The sequence below is a fragment of the Saccostrea cucullata genome, unplaced genomic scaffold (genome assembly GCF_032062105.1).
Source record: "Saccostrea cucullata isolate Sc308-1 unplaced genomic scaffold, CSIRO_AGI_Scuc_v1 ctg1286, whole genome shotgun sequence".
In the NCBI taxonomy this organism is placed as follows: Eukaryota; Metazoa; Mollusca; class Bivalvia; order Ostreida; family Ostreidae; genus Saccostrea; species Saccostrea cuccullata.
This window is the reverse complement of record NW_026939972.1, coordinates 81982-99512: the sequence shown is the minus strand read 5'-3', so window position 1 is coordinate 99512 and position 17531 is coordinate 81982. Positions and strand designations below refer to the sequence as shown.

Genomic DNA, 17531 nt, shown 5'->3' with positions numbered 1-17531 from the left:
CCGCTTTTGCCAAGTTGTGGAGATTGGCCCTTTACATTAGAGCTTGCACTTGAAACCGGGTGGAAATTCACAATAAAACACATTCCATCTGGTTAAATACGTGGGTTTATTGTGATGGTGCAATTTTGCCCATTATAGATGTTTGGTAAAGATAGATGACCCTGTAATACGTATTAAAATTATAAATACAAGAACAATAACTCTGCATGCAAATTTTCACAAGCAAAGCTGTTATAACATAAAATAAAACCAAAATTTCCAATGTAAATGTAAGATAGTGTTTTAATTTTAAAAAATAATAATATAGGATAAGTTATCAAATATAAAAATGTAAGGTAGTATATTAAATATTAAACATAATAAAATAAATTTTATCAATAAAAAGTGTTGCCCGTGCTGGTGTTTGATCCGGGGACCTTTGGATTGTGGGGCGAGTGCTGACACACTTGACCAGTAACACCTTGCATATAATGTCCATTTAATTTATACCAAAATAGATACAGGTTTGGTTTAAAATACTCAGAAACCTATATTAACAATAATTTTAAATGATAGAACCTGGTTTATTAGGAATATTAATATAGTGTGAACTTAATAAAGAAAGTAATTTAGAAAATTATTTTTTTTAAATATAATTTTCTTTGTGTATCAAACTTCCTGTAATTATCAGAAGCCATATTTGCTTTGTTCAATCTAAAGAAAGTACTTAGAAGATCTTTTGGACATATTCTGTAATGTAAGTAAAATTGTGGTATTGAATGTTTTATTTTTATATGTATAACAATGCAGTATATGTGATAATGTGAAATATTTTAATTATTTTGGTATTTATATTGAAAACATTACACATGATGAAAAGCTAATATGATGTTACTATTGATGACAGGTTGATGTGAATATTTATAAATGTGTTGAATACTGGCTCAACCTACACCTCCTGTTTAATCCTTACTTAGGGTATGTGACAATCATATTATTTTAATTTTATGTCCATATTACAAAGAATGATATTTATCATTATTATGGTACATAATGAAAAGTAAACATGTATAAGTATCTCATATGTTGAATATCATGAAATTATTTATTTGTTTCATTTACTATATTCAACAGATACAAATGTTTAATTAGGAATGATTTTTTAGAAATAAGACAGAAAAAGTATTAATATAGTTTTTATTGTGAACTGTCTTATACTGCATTAACTGTCATTGTATTTATATATTATTGTAGAACGATACCTTTAAAGAGAAGTTTTGATTCTAATAAACGATTGGAAAACCTAAAGTCTGGTTACAATGGTGTCAGAAGTGGGATTGGAATCATGAAACTGACCTGAGGGTATCGAGGACCGGAAGTGGAGACATGCACAACGAGCCAGATGCCTGAGTAGTCCATAGTTGATGGTGGATTCTGACATTTAGTATTTAGTTTGTGTTTATGTTGCATAATATGGTTGTACTTTTTGTGTGAATTTTTCTATGCTATTTTTTTTCCTATGTCTTTACCCAAAATTACCAAAACACTGCAAAAGTTGAATACAGAATTAGATATCCATTCAAAAAGAAATATCTCAACACCCATATTATTATCAGATAGTAAAGGTTTAAGTCTTAAGAAAGAAGTAAGAACAGATTTAGAACATAATATTAAATTTTGGTGTAAACCTGGTCTTCAAACTAAAAATGCTATAAACTGGTTTAAGAATAGGCTTGAATCTGAACTAAAAACCTTGGGGAAAATACATTTGTATGTTTGGCTAGGTACATGTGACCTTACTATTAAGTCTGGAAAATTTACATCTATCAGATCAACCAGTGATCAAACCGTAGAATGTATACATGAACAATTCCAAGAACTCAAGTCATTTCTAGAACATTACAAAAACGTTAAAGTAACATTTTTGGAAATTCCAGTGTATTCCGTACTAAAATGGAACAAATCTAAAGGACATGAAAATCCGTCAAAATTCAAACAAGATGACGAACTTCTGGAATCGCAAATTAAGGAATTGAATAAAATCATTCATGCTCTGAATTCAGAATCCAGATCACCCAAGTTTTCATTAGATCTTCAGAGAAACAGAAAAGTTAATAAAGGAAGGAAAAGTGTTTATTATTTCAACTATGAACTTTACCGTGATGGCGTTCATCCATGTTCAGCTCTAGCCAAGTTGTGGTTGAAAAGATTAGCACTTTTAGTGGCAAAAGACTGTTATATTGAATGACATTTTCAAGTGTGTCTCCTGATTAGTGAGGATCACCTCGCTTTCAGTAATACACTACTTGCATTAATTAACATTAAATTCACATTGATTGCATAGTGAGAATTGTCTCGCTGGCATATTTGTGAATTGACAAAATACATTTGTGAACGTTGCCATTGTGATCATTCCCTTTTGCCATTATATAGTCAAGAAACAATCAACATGTCAACTGAACAACTAAAAGAAGAAATTGAACAACTGCGTGTGAAACTTTTACACATGGAAGCAAAGCAAATGGCTGCATCAAAAGTTGTTCCACCTGTCTATGTAAAATCAGAAAGGAAACTTCCCAAGCTAGCTGGTCGACCGGTGAAAGATACAGATCCAGATGTAGATGAATGGCTTACAGACATGAAAGAACATATTATCAACATTCCCAGCAATGAAGAAAAAATAGAATTCATCATTGATCATTTGACAGGAAATGCAAAAGCAGAAGTACGGATGCGTCCACCCGACATGAAGAAATCCGCAGATGATATTTTGAAAATAATAGAAGACACATATAAGATTCAGGATAATCTTGCACAACTTCGACAAAAATTCTATGACAGAACTCAAGGTGAAAATAAAAATTTGGAAACATATTCTTTGGCTTTGATGAAGTTAATGCATAAAATTTCAAAGAAGGAGGGCGGAGACAATTCAAATCAAGAAAAAATTCTTACTGAAAAATTCATCGATGGTGTAAAAGACAATCAATTAAAAAGAGAACTAAAACGATTTTCCATAGAAAACCCTACCCTCCCATTCATCGAATTTCGAAGACGAGTGTTATTGTGGATTGACGATCGACAGACAACAAGTAGTTCTCAAAAGAATGTTGTGACCGTTAGCAAAGTTTCCACAGAAAAATCTCAACATGATGAAATTCTAGAGATGATGCGTAAACAACAAGATCTCTTAGAAAAACAGCAAAAGCAAATTGAACTCTTGACTCAAATGCAAACGACGCCATTTCGACAGTTTCCCCAGAAAATTCGTGGAAGTTACCAACAAAGAAGTAGAGGTCGTGGACGAGGAACTTGGCGTGGATCAAGCAGAAATACCATCACATGCTTTCATTGTCACGAAGAAGGACACAAGAAAACAACATGTCCAAAACTTCTTAAGGGAACATCCACCTCTACCTACACATCTACGAAAAGTAACCCAAAAGCAACACCCTCTCAGTAATGAGTCTAGCTGGTGAGGGAAGTCAAAAAGACTCAAATCATCTTATCAATTTACAAGAAAAATGTCCTACAACAAGTATCAAATTAAATGGAAAAGAATTTGTTTGTTTATTGGATACAGGATCTGAAGTTTCTACAATATCATCAACATTCTATGAAAGGTTCCTCTCTGAACTAGAATTAAGTGATACTCCTTCTTTTCTGAAATTAGTAGCTGCAAATGACTTACAAATTCCATATTTGGGATATGTTGAAGTGGATGTCGAAATTTGTGGTATTATTTTTCATAATGTTGGTTTTCTTGTATCAAAAGTTACAGCTGGAGAATCAGTGGATGGAATTTTAGGATGCAATGTTTTGAAACACATGAATAGTTCACTGAAAGAAGAAAACGTTGAATATGAAAATCCATCACAAGAAGAAGCATGGAAAATAACAACCACTGCTCTTGATATTGCAGAAAAAAGGGATAGAATTAGCTTTGTGAAGGTTGCTGGACGTTCAGACATTTGTATACCAGCCAGATCAATGAAAGTTGTTATAGGGTCCACAAAACAAAATAAGAAAAGTGAACCATATACTGGAGCAGTACAAGCAATCTCTGGAACACTTGGATCTCTACCAAAGAACATAATTGTCATAGATACGTTAGGAACTGTAGAATGTGGAAAGATTCCAGTAAGAATATTGAATATTGGAGAAGAAGATGTTTGGCTGAAACAGAAAAGTCGGATCGGAACGCTACACAAAGTCGACATAGTTAAATCTACCGATGATGAATACGATATCAACATCAAAGAAAGGGAAGTCATAATACAAAAGATCAGTATAGAAACAAATTCGACAGCAAACCCAAGCAATGACCAACCAGTGAAAATCAACATCGGAGATGTAATCCTTACTGACAATCAAAAGTGGCAATTTGACCAATTGATACAGAAACATCAAGATGCTTTCATAAAAAACGATGACGATCTTGGCTATACGGACACAGTTAAACATTCTATCAAACTACAAGATGATGTTCCAATTAGACTTCCACACCGTCGTATACCACCTCATCAAATTGACGAAGTTAAACAACACATCAAGAAACTTTTAGACAACGGAATTATAAGGAAAAGTAACAGTCCCTACGCGTCAGCTGTAGTCATTGTTAGGAAGAAAGATAAAAGTCTTCGTCTGTGTGTGGACTACAGAGAACTGAATAAAAAGACAATCAAGGATGCTTATCCTCTTCCCAGAATTGAAGAGACACTTGATGTTTTGCACGGAGCAAAATATTTCAGCTCTATAGACCTTGCTCAAGGATATCACCAAGTCGCAATGGAAGAAAATTCCATAGAGAAAACAGCTTTTCGTGTCGGAACCGGTGGTCTTTATGAATATCTAAGAATGCCATTCGGATTATGTAATAGTCCGGCTACGTTTCAGCGACTTATGGAGGCCTGTTTATCTGAGGAAAATTTCCAAATTTTGCTCCTATATCTAGATGATATCCTTGTCTTTTCAGATTCAGTAGATGAACATTTGCGTAGACTAGATATTGTATTTACCAAACTGAAGTCACATGGACTGAAAATCAAAACATCAAAGTGCCATTTTTTAACACCTCTGTGAAATATCTTGGTCATGTAGTATCCGATAAAGGAATATCCACAGATCCAGAGAAGACAGATGCCATCAAATCTTAGCCGAAACCAACATCTGAGAAAGAACTAAGATCTTTTCTGGGACTGGCAGGGTATTATAGACGTTTTGTAAAAGACTTTTCCAAGATAGCCAAACCATTGCATAACATCACGCATAAAAACAAAAAGAAATCTAAGAAGAAAACCATTGTAAAGGCATTTCAAGAATTGTGGACAACGGAATGTGATACTGCATTTGACAACTTGAAAGAAAAACTAATATCTGCGCCTATATTAGGATATCCCGATTTCAAGAGACCTTTCATTTTAGAGACAGATGCTAGTTTTGATGGTTTAGTGGCCGTTTTGTCCCAAGAACAAGACAAAGGACCAGTTGTAATTGCGTATGCTTCTCGAACACTAAGACCCACGGAACGAAATATGGAAAATTATAGTTCAATGAAGTTGGAACTACTAGCATTAAAGTGGGCCGTCACAGACAAATTCAGGGATTATCTACTCGGATCTAAATTTGTTGTTTATACGGATAATAATCCACTCAGTTATCTTCAGACTGCAAAATTAGGAGCCACAGAAACACGATGGGCTAGCCAACTTGCACAGTTCGATTTTGAGGTTAAGTTCCGCTCAGGAAGGGTGAACCGCAATGCAGATGCATTAAGTCGTAAACCAATACCCAAAGCTCGAACTATTACATGTTCTTCTGAATCTGTATTTCAGAATGTTATTAAGGGCTCAAGTTTATTGGAGATTTGCAGAGAAGATTCTGAAATTAAACAAACATATGTCCGATCAATACAGACAGATCCAGTATGTGCAACAACAACACTACCTGAATATGAGAGCACAGAAATGGCATCTCTTCAAAGCTTTGATCCAGTTATAAGTCGTGTTCTTTACTGGATGAAGAATACTTCACAACCAAAAGTTGACGACTTAAAAAAAGAGACGAAAGCAGTAAGGAAATTACTGAAACAAAGAGACAAGCTTAAGATTGAAGATGATGTTGTTTACAGATACGTAGAAGGAGAAACTGGACCTTATCGACAAGTGCTTCTCCCAGAAACATTAAAGCAATACGTACTCGAATCTTTGCATAATCATGCTGGTCACCAGGGAATAGAAAGAACAACGTCCCTTATTCATAAACGATGCTATTGGCCAACCATGAAAAATGACATTGAGCAGTACTGTAAAAAATGTGAAAGATGCATGATATCTAAAGCACCAGTTCCATCGGTAAAGCCTCCCATTGGAAATCTGTTAGCTTTTCAACCATTAGACATATTAGCTATAGATTTTACTGTACTTGAACCTGCATCTGATGGTAGAGAAAATGTACTTGTTATGACAGACATCTTTTCTAAGTACACACAGGCAGTTCCAACAAAAGACCAAAAAGCTGCAACTGTAGCACGAGTATTGATCAAAGAATGGTTCTTTCGCTATGGTATACCCAAAAGAATCCATAGTGATCAAGGCAGAAACTTCGAGAGTGCAATTATTCAAGAACTCTGTAAATTTTACAACATCGCAAAGAGTAGAACCACCCCGTACCATCCAGAGGGAAATGGTCAAGTTGAAAGGTATAATAGAACAATGCACAATTTACTTCGAACTCTAACAGCAGAACAAAAACGAAGATGGCCAGAGCATTTACCTGAACTAGTTTGCGCTTATAACTCAACTACACATGCATCAACAGGTTACAGTCCCTATTTCTTACTATTTGGAAGGGAACCTACTTTGCAAGTAGATCATCTACTAGGATTAAATGTTGCTGCCACATCAGGAACTGTCGATGGATATCTAGAAAAACACAAGAAACGCCTAACAACTGCCATCGAGCAAGCCAGAGCAAATCTTGAAGAGAATGCAAAACAAAGGAACGAACTTTATAATCGCAATACCCAAGATAAATCTATTTCTATTGGAACGCGAGTTTTAATTAGAAAAAGAGTTGCAGGTAGAAACAAAATTCAAGACACATGGGATTCCACACCATACAAAGTTGTTGCTGATCTTGGAATAATGTATATTCCATTCAACTTGCTGATGGTTCTGGATTAACAAAGAATATTACACGTAGAGAAATTCTCGACACTGGTGATATAATCGTCTCAGAAGATGAAAATAATTCAGCTGAGAGTGATTCAGATTCAGACAGTGAAAATCGTGTTTACATATTCAGGAATGTACAGGACACTGAAGAAAGTACATCAGAGGAAAGAGTACCAGATAATGATGATGACGAATGTAATGTACCTGAAGAGGATACACATCAGCAAATAGTACCTAGACGTTCTTTACGAAGCACAGCTGGAAAGCACAGCAATCCATATCATTTACCAAGATCTGCAATAAGAGTTCAGACAGTGTCAAATGAAAGTGATTTTGAACAATTTAGTAACGCCATAGCAAATCTTGGTGCGACTTTGGGAGATTCATTAGCAGCAAAACTAAGCCAAGTTTGGTCTCAGAGTAAACACTGACAGTTTCAATGATGAGATTGACATTCGTTGTGTTTTAATAGTCATTGCAGTGTAAAGCAATGACAAACGGGGGGAATATGTAAGATAGTGTTTTAATTTTAAAAAATAATAATATAGGATAAGTTATCAAATATAAAATGTAAGGTAATATATTAAACATAATTAAATAAATTTTATCAATAAAAAGTGTTGCCCGTGCTGGTGTTTGATCCGGGGACCTTTGGATTGTGGGGCGAGTGCTGACCCACTTGACCAGTAACACCTTGCATATAATGTCCATTTAATTTATACCAAAATAGATACACGTTTGGTTTAAAATACTCAGAAACCTATATTAACAATAATTTTAAATGATAGAACCTGGTTTATTAGGAATATTAATATAGTGTGAACTTAATAAAGAAAGTAATTTAGAAAATTATTTTTTTTAAATATAATTTTCTTTGTGTATCAAACTTCCTGTAATTATCAGAAGCCATATTTGCTTTGTTCAATCTAAAGAAAGTACTTAGAAGATCTTTTGGACATATTCTGTAATGTAAGTAAAATTGTGGTATTGAATGTTTTATTTTTATATGTATAACAATGCAGTATATGTGATAATGTGAAATATTTTAATTATTTTGGTATTTTTATTGAAAACATTACACATGATGAAAAGCTAATATGATGTTACTATTGATGACAGGTTGATGTGAATATTTATAAATGTGTTGAATACTGGCTCAACCTACACCTCCTGTTTAATCCTTACTTAGGGTATGTGACAATCATATTATTTTAATTTTATGTCCATATTACAAAGAATGATATTTATCATTATTATGGTACATAATGAAAAGTAAACATGTATAAGTATCTCATATGTTGAATATCATGAAATTATTTATTTGTTTCATTTACTATATTCAACAGATACAAATGTTTAAATAGGAAATATATTTGTAGAAATAAGACAGACAAAGTATTAATATAGTTTTTATTGTGAACTGTCTTATACTGCATTAACTGTCATTGTATTTATATATTATTGTAGAACGATACCTTTAAAGAGAAGTTTTGATTCTAATAAACGATTGGAAAACCTAAAGTCTGGTTACATAAACTATTATCCTTTTTAACAACAATGTTTTTCATAAACTCATTATTAATAAGCTTTGAATATTCATAATTTCTGATGAACACAAACTAGATAAATTTCAAATAACAGATAACCTCATGCAAAACTCTCAGATTACTTGAATTGAACAAATAAAGAAAAATGAGTTTAAACAATTTAAATAGGTAATTATTCATCAATATTTAAAAATAATGCTGTGTTCATTTTTATATCAACACACAGTTGACCTTACCTCCCATAATGTGCAAAGGTCTGCTACATACAATAACTCAGCTGCCTTTAGCTGTCTCAATATTATGGTATGTGTTTTAAATGTAAAAAAGGATATACTGCTCAATGTATGGAATTATTTAAAAAATGAATACTTTAGGAATTTGTTTTCTTCAAAACTTTATTACTTAAAAACACTCATTTTCCCCATTCTAATTTTAGCAAATTATTTAAAAATAAAATAAACTCTATTTAATGCTGTTATATTTACATATTTTATTTACAGCTTTCATACAAATCTCACAAAAGACATACTTAGTCTACCATTCAAAGTAGATAGATAAATTCAACTCAAAGCAAAAACTTCTAAATACACACCCATCTGAACGCTTGGGCATGAAAAACAAGAATAGAATTCCCTCCAGAATGACTACTTCTACTAGATCTATAAATGGCTATAAATCTACAGGTTAACCCAAAAGAAAGATTACTAAATACTTTACCTGTAAGACTTCATAAATTAATAAAATAACAAAACACATACTTGAATTCATAATTTGAATGAAATAAATCTTTATTTAGATATTTAAACTCTGAAAATGATAATTAAATCAAAGAAAATACCTGAAAAATAAATTGATTAAAACATATAAAATTTTACTGTATTACACACTCGGGAAATAACGAAAAAATCCGTCATCAATGCAATGTATAGAAAATGTACCAATAATTATTATAAAAAAAAGGTCAGTCAGCATTGACTCATCGATGCATTGTATTTGCTGACAAGGTCATTGTATCTACACTAAAACTTCCGAAATGATGACTGCTGATATTCTTGTTTCATCAACTTGCTTGTCAATAATTTACCTCGTTTTAGAAATAATGAAGATGCAAAGCTCTGTTTAGATCACAGGAATCATTTTAGGTTATATACATCTGTTACAACGCGAAATGTAACAAGAACGTAAAATGTAATAAACTGGATAATTATTTTAATGCATAATGTAATAACAAGATTTTTGGTTTATTTCATTTTAACAGTTTGCCTTCTGGTCAGTGCAAAACGTTTTAATGCAAAATGTAGCAACACGATTTTTAGATCATTAAATGTTGCGTCATGACATTTTCCGTCGAAATCAACGCAAAATGTGATAACATACTTTTCCATTGTTACTTTTTGCGTTATTTAATTTTTGTATTGAAGACAACACAAAATATAATAAAACAACATGTTATAAAACAAAATATACGCTATAATTATTTTTTGGATTGTGTGTAACTCAAAACATCATAAAATTGATTTAAATATGTAACCACGGGATAACTCACTTTAATAATTAGATAAAACTATGACAATAATGCCAACGTTAAGGATTAAAATTAATACGGACATTAATCTAAATGTATCTTTTTTCCAACCCTGACTATGTTTCTAACATATTTATTGAATGTACTGTCCATAAAATACATTAATTAGATTAGATTGACATGTTTTTATAGATCAGTCTTGGGTTAGGGTTAGGGTTAAATAGAACCCATTGATATTTTTAAATATAAAAAATGGCCAAAGGTTTAATACAGGCTTTTTATATGCATGTTCGGCATGTGTACATTGGTAAGTGTTATAAGAATAAGCATTTCTTTATTTTTCCTGTTGTTTTACTTTCTTTTCGTTTCTTTTCTTCGCACACCACTCAATGGAAAATTACTCGTTGACAACCTGGCTGATCGAAAGTATATTATTACATTTTTTGTTCTTGCCCTTAGCTTAATCGCGACACAAAAATGTAACAACCTAAAATGTACTAAACCAAAAATCCTGTTATTACATTCTTTGTGAAATGTTTTACATTTTCCGTTGATCTTAACAAATAATAACGAAAAATGTAATTATCCTAAAATAAGTGCTCTGTTACATTGTGCATTTACATGTATTACATTCTGCGTTGATTTCAACGCAAAATGCAATTATCCCGATTTATTACATTTTGCGTTGTTTTTACATTTGGCGTTGTAACATTGCTATCTCTGTGTCTTCAGCGTCGAACAATGTGTGTTCTGCCTTATCATTTGAACATTTTCAGGTTCTTCCTCAAAACTTTTTAATTTTTTTTTAGCCAATTCTTGTATATAGCATCTATCAGAAAAGGGAAACAAAATTTGTGAATTTCTATGCCCTGCCAGACTAAGGCTTGGAGGATCGGATCAAAACCAATAATATTAATTCAAACATTAAAAATCTTCTCTTTACTCTTTGACATCAAGAAGTCAAGCTCCTGACAGGAGTGTAATAAGCATTGAGCTTCTAAAGAAATTGTGAGATCCATGGCCCCAGGGTCAGGGCTTCTAATGCAAGGATGGTACTCTTTTGAATGTATGGTAAAAATGCATTAATTCTTTGAAAATATATTCCTCTGCTCCTGTGTAGTAAGCCGAAAACTTGATTACATAGTTATGATGAGGAAAGGTTTCTCTTTCAAAATTGGTGGCGCAGTGGTTTGAGCGTCTGCTTAAGAGTCGTAAAGTAAGGAGTCGATCCTTACTTCGCGGGTTCAATCCCACTGTGAAATGTGGAGACAGGTCCTTCGGATGAGACCTTATAAACCGAGGCCCCGTCTCGCAGTAGGTGGTTGGCATGAAAAATATCCCTCCTGGTAATTGTTCTGAGTGCGAGTATAGGACAAAATTTATAGCTCTTGGTCAGCATTAGTGACTTCTCCAATGAAAATTTCTCGAGAGGGACGTTCAACGAAATACAATCAATCTATTCTTCAAAATTTCTTTGAAAATCATCCCCTTTCCTCCTATGTACAGTGTTCTGATAAGGAAGGTTGCCTCTTCAAAACTTTTGGACTACAAGGCACCTGGATTATGGGTTCAGGTTTTGGGGGCGGGGATCTTTTGATTAGTGAAAAAAAACAATAATTCTTTGAAATTCTTCCCTCTGTTCATAAGTGTTGAGCCGATAAACTTTGTAAATATGTATGATGAGTAAGCCTGAGGGTGCCCCTTTCAAAATAGTGAATTTCATGGGCCCTGGGAAGAAGCTATGCTACAAGAGTAGATCTCCATTGATTATTTAGTAAAATGCTTTAATAATTTGAAAATTCTTCTCTACTCCTGGGGTGTATTACAATGATGAAATTACATAGTTATAATGAGTAATGGTATGGTGCTTCTTATGAATATTTTTTTTCTCAAGGTCCCTGGGTAAGGGTTCCTGTGTTAGGGCGAAGCCATCATTATTACATAATAAAAGTGCATTAATTATTTGAAAATTTTCTCCACTGCTCCTTGATATAAAATCAATGAAAGAATTAAAGTACATAAATATGATTTTTAAGAATGCCTTTTTTCAATTGTTAAAAAGCACCTGGATTCAGGTTTCTGTTGTTAATTCTGGGCTCTAACGATAATTTGCTTTGAAAATCTAATCTGCTCCAGGATGCTAAGCCAATGAACTAAGAACATAGTTATGCTGAATAAGACTGCATCTTCAAAATATGTTCTGAAGTTAGGGCATGGATCTAATTTGATTATATAGCATGTATACAGCAAATACATAATTCTTTCAAAATTTCCTCACATGCTCCAGAGTATTTAGACGATGAACTATAGAAGAATATTTTAAATGAGGGAAATTGCCTCTTTCTAATTATTATTAATTTCACGTTTCTTGGATAAGAGATTCTAGTTTTACTCTTGGGCTCCATTGACTTTATAGTTAAAATGCAATATTTTTTTTTAATTCTCTTCTAGTCATGCGTATTTAGTGATTTGTTTTTTTTAAATGAGTATTAACGTTTGTGTTACCACTTTTACTGAATTAGAGTTGTTATTAATATTTGTGTATCAATGCTATGTGTCCCTATCCTTGCCTTAAAAGAAGGATATGGAGATAACGAACAATATTCAATATCAAAGTCAATAAAAACAATACAAAATAGGAATAGAGCAAACAAGGACTTCCGAAACATTAGAGGTGGGATCAGGTGCCATGGAGGAGTGAGCATCTTCTGCTGACTGGTCACACCCACCATGTGCTCCTTTTCATAATCAAGAAATAACACTTAATCCGTTGTCAATTCAGCGTATAAATAATGGACTAACTTATCCTATAAAAAACGTTCAGCATTTGGCTCAATAAATTGTACAAACTAACAAGGTCGTTGTATCGTCCATAGAACGTACGAAATGAGGACTTAAAACGAGTATACTGATAATCTTGTTTCTTTATTTTGCTTGTCAATAATTTACCTCATTTTAAAAATTGCTCTTGCGTATCGAATCACCTGAGATATATAAACTCCGTTTAACAATTTTGTATTAATGTATTGTTTTTACTGCTACCAGCACTGAATAAGAGAAGCTGTAAGTATAAATCTGAAGGGAAGTATATGGACGAGGGTTGATCAAAAGGTTAATGTCCCAACTTCGATAAATTTGCTAGTAGTCGACTTAAATCAACGAAATTATACATGATAAAGCTTAATTTTCTACAAATCAGTCCTGAAAAATTCAAATTGATATGAGGTATACTTTTCAAAATATTGAATTATATACAAAGTGTAACTGGTAGTCGCGGCACCTAAATAACGTCATATAACGTTAATGGATATGCGTCGTCATACACTTCCCCCTTCGGGAATTTGAGATTCACAAACATATAACCATATATTTCTCTTTTTGAAAGAATTATTGGCACCCATTTTATTCTCACTCTTTAGTCCTCTGACAAAATTCTTTGAGTTGAACAGTACCATGAAATAAACTTAAAGTTTCTCATATCGCTCCTTTTGATTGTCTCTCTTTTCGGATAACGTCAGACGTCAGAAAAAATAAACGTTTACGCCCGACGTTCGTTTTTCGGTCTTTCTGTCCTCTGCTGATCATTCAGTGACCCCTGACCCGTTAAAAATCGCTGTAATTTCTCAAAGACGTCATAAATGCTCGATGCGCGTTCAGTGGATTACATATACATGCCGTTGGGTTTGAAATATATTTACATTTGCAAATCTTTTCCTTTATATAACTAGATGCTGTCATGAGACAGTAATACCCGCACTTAGGTGTTTGCCTCTAAATACACGCTCCTACATATTGGGCGGCTTTCCAAAGAAATAGTCAAAATAATTCTATAATTTACATGTATTCATCAAATTGAGTATGAAATTCTCAGACCCTGTAACCTATAACTCAGAACCTCTTATATTTATTTTATGCATGTTTAATTCATTATATACCAGTCTGAATTTTATTAATGATGTAAATTCATGCACGGATCTGTCGGGGTCAGCCCCCCCCCCCCCCTGGAATTTACAAGGTTAAAAAATGTATATACTAAAACAATGAAAAAGTTACAATGGACCCCCCTTGGAAAATGCAGATCCCCCCCCCCCTGGTAAACACGAATATACATGTGTAAAATAAGTATGAAAAGTTAAACATTTGCGGCAATAGAAGTCACCAAAACTCCCACCCCACCCCCACGATATAGGTTTTTGACGTTTGGGTGAGATTTACTTTAGGGTTTTTTTTTTGATTGTCAATTTCTGGGATAGGATTTTTTTTGACTGTGGTGGACCCCCCCCCCCCCCCCCCCCCGGAAAAAATTTCTGGATCCGCATCTGAAATTAGATTTGATATATGCTTTGCTCATAATAGGACCTTTTTAAATTTACTACCCCCCCCCCCTCCCTCGACACCACAATCACACAGCACATACTTTTTGGAATAGGCAAGATGGAAAGGGTTTGTTAAAATTTAATATCGTTTGTTATGAATTAATTTAAAATTTGTTCTTGTACTATACATATGAACATGAAAATTTCTACATCACATCACGTTGCGTCACCCATTATCATATTTATAGATTAAACACCATTTGGCACACCTCGGCCGATTCCCACTTCATCTGATAAGGTGATGGAATCGACGAAGGTCCAAAATGGCACATTGCTGCAGTCTGGTGTGCATTGGATTAATTCATTTTGAGTTATAATTGGATTTATATTTCATGAAGTTGAGACACAGAGAGTCGGTAAGTAGAAGTTTTAGTATAGTGGGGGGTAAAATACACCCAAACTATTAGGTTAAAGTTTAAAAAGGTTGAAAGATCATCGCATGCCACACTAGACGAATTTCATATTGTGAAGTTATCTCCCGTTGTCGATGTGACATTCAGTTACTGCCAATACTGGTGCGGATCAAAAATTTTTCCGGGAGTAGGGAGGGGGGTTCACATCTCAGTCAAAAAAATTCCAGCCCTGAATTTCGTGACAAGTAGGAGAAAAAAATGAAACAAATAAACAAATAAAAAAACAATGATAGTGAGGTCAATGTTTTCTAAGTTTATGGGGAAAGGCGGTCAAGAGTCATTTTTTACTTGCTACAGTATATAGTCTTGTTTAAATAACAAAGCAAATGCCAGATGGGGGGGATGGGGGATTCCAATCTTCCTACCCACTTCCTGTCCCTGAAATAACAATGTATTTTGTTATTCCAGTTAAATAGTATATTTTTTCCATTTGACTCATTATTATACATATTTTGTTTCTTGTGTTTATAGTATGTCTGTCTATAAGTCTGCTGAAATTAAATCTTAGCTATAAGCTTGCCCATAAGTTTTAAGTGGGATGGGCTATACGTCAAATAGCTTCCACATTTTATAGGTTTATTTCTTGTGACAATTTAATAAGACCTTTTATTTGGGTACCATTAATTTTTACCTCTGATCGCTTGACATTGGATACACATTTTTACAAGAAAAATACCAAACTTTAAACTCTGCCTAAATTTTGTTCAGTAGGTGTCAGGGCTTTCATACTTATCATGACATATTGTATTCATTGTGAACTGTCAACAGGTATAAATATGTTTGACCTTGACCCTAGAGTTTGAACCACTTAAACAAAAAAATTAACCCTGGCAATTAACTTTTGAACAGGAATTACTAGGGATTTCTTTATTTCACATGTGCATTCCTTGTGACAAGACTTTCTTCTGATACTAACAATTTGAACCCTTTGACCTTGACCTTTGATTTTGACACATATTTGAGAAACTTCAACCTTCGCCATAGGCTTCCATACTGGGACATCAGTGTTTCACAAACACATCTTATCTTCATTATTATTTGATGGTGTCTCCATATGAGGGAAGATGTATTCACAACAAACAAACAAATCACTAAAGAAAATATATAAAACATGAATATGTTGGTCATGCATATCTCTGCAGGAAAAAAAAAACAGCTTTTCAAATACTCCAACCATATTGTAACCCTTTCAAAACACTCATTTGAGCTTTTTTGGTTTCCTTAGCATTTAATGTCTGTTGTGACGTGTTGTCCATCTGTTTGTCTGAAAACTTTTTACTTTTTTAACTTCTCTAGAACCACTTGGCCAATTTTACCCAATTCATATAGAAATATGTACATTTTTATGTCGGACTCAGTCCATCTGTCTCAATAAATTTAACCTTGGTTATCACGGTCATATATACGGAATGAGAAGAGACATTCATTTTAAACTTATGTATTAGTATATTTACTTGTGAGGATGGCATGGTTTTTTTTTTTTTACATGTGACCTAGAAGTTTGACCAACTTGCAAAAAAATTAAATTGTTATAAATTCATCATTTTGAAAGAGAAAAGTTAGGGCATTCATATCATAATGCATGTATATTATTACCTGTGATAAGACCTTTCAAAATAAATCAAGACTTTAACACTGTGACCTTGACCGATCAAGCCTAACTTACTTTTCAAAAATGTTGCATTTGCTTATAACTTTTGATTGAGATGAGATATGACTCTCACATTTGACATGTACATAAATTACTCATAAGAATTCAAGGTGTTTCCCAGCATGCGATGTTTTTTTTATTCGCCCGAATTTTTTCGGGGCGCATATTGTTTTTGTCCAGTCTGTTTGTTTGTTTATCTGTTTGTCTGTTTGTCTGTTGTCAACTTTAACCTTGGCCAAAACCTTTGAACCGTAAGAGATAGAGACTTCATATTTGGTATGCATACTCCTCTAATCAAGTTCTTTCAAATGACATCAAGGTCAATGACCTTGTGACGTTGACTGTGACCTACATGTATATGCTAAAAATAGGTTTTTCAACTGTTTGTCATAACTTTTGAACCATAAGAAATAGAGACTTCATAATTAGTATGCATACTCCTCTAATAAAGTTCTTTCAAATGACATCAGGGTCAATGACCTTGTGACCTTGACTTTGACCTATATGCTAAAAATAGGTCTTTTAAAAATAGGTTTTTCAACTGTTTGTTATAACTTTTGAACCATAGGAGATAGGGACTTCATATTTGGTATGCATACTCCACTAATAAAGTTCTTTCAAACAACACCAAGGTCAATGACCATGTGAACTTGACTGTGACCTTTATGCTTAAAATAGCTTTTTCCACTTTTGGCCATAACCTTTGAACCATAGAAGATAGGGACTTCATATCTGGTATGCATACTGCACTAATTAAGTTCCTTCAAATGACATCAAGGTCAATGACCTTGTGACCTTGACTGTGACCTATATGATAAAAATAGCTTTTTCCACTTTTTGCCATAACTTTTGAACCATTAGAGAT

General features: G+C 33.4%; 1 long non-coding RNA gene across 1 annotated transcript; it reads left to right on the top strand.

Moving 5' to 3' along the window:
- Positions 1-577: 577 nt before the first annotated feature.
- On the top strand, positions 578-2234 carry LOC134254369 (uncharacterized). Its single transcript, XR_009989307.1, has 3 exons — positions 578-736; positions 887-957; positions 1234-2234. It is a non-coding gene; the product is annotated as an uncharacterized LOC134254369 (long non-coding RNA).
- The last annotated feature ends 15297 nt before the right edge of the window (positions 2235-17531 follow it).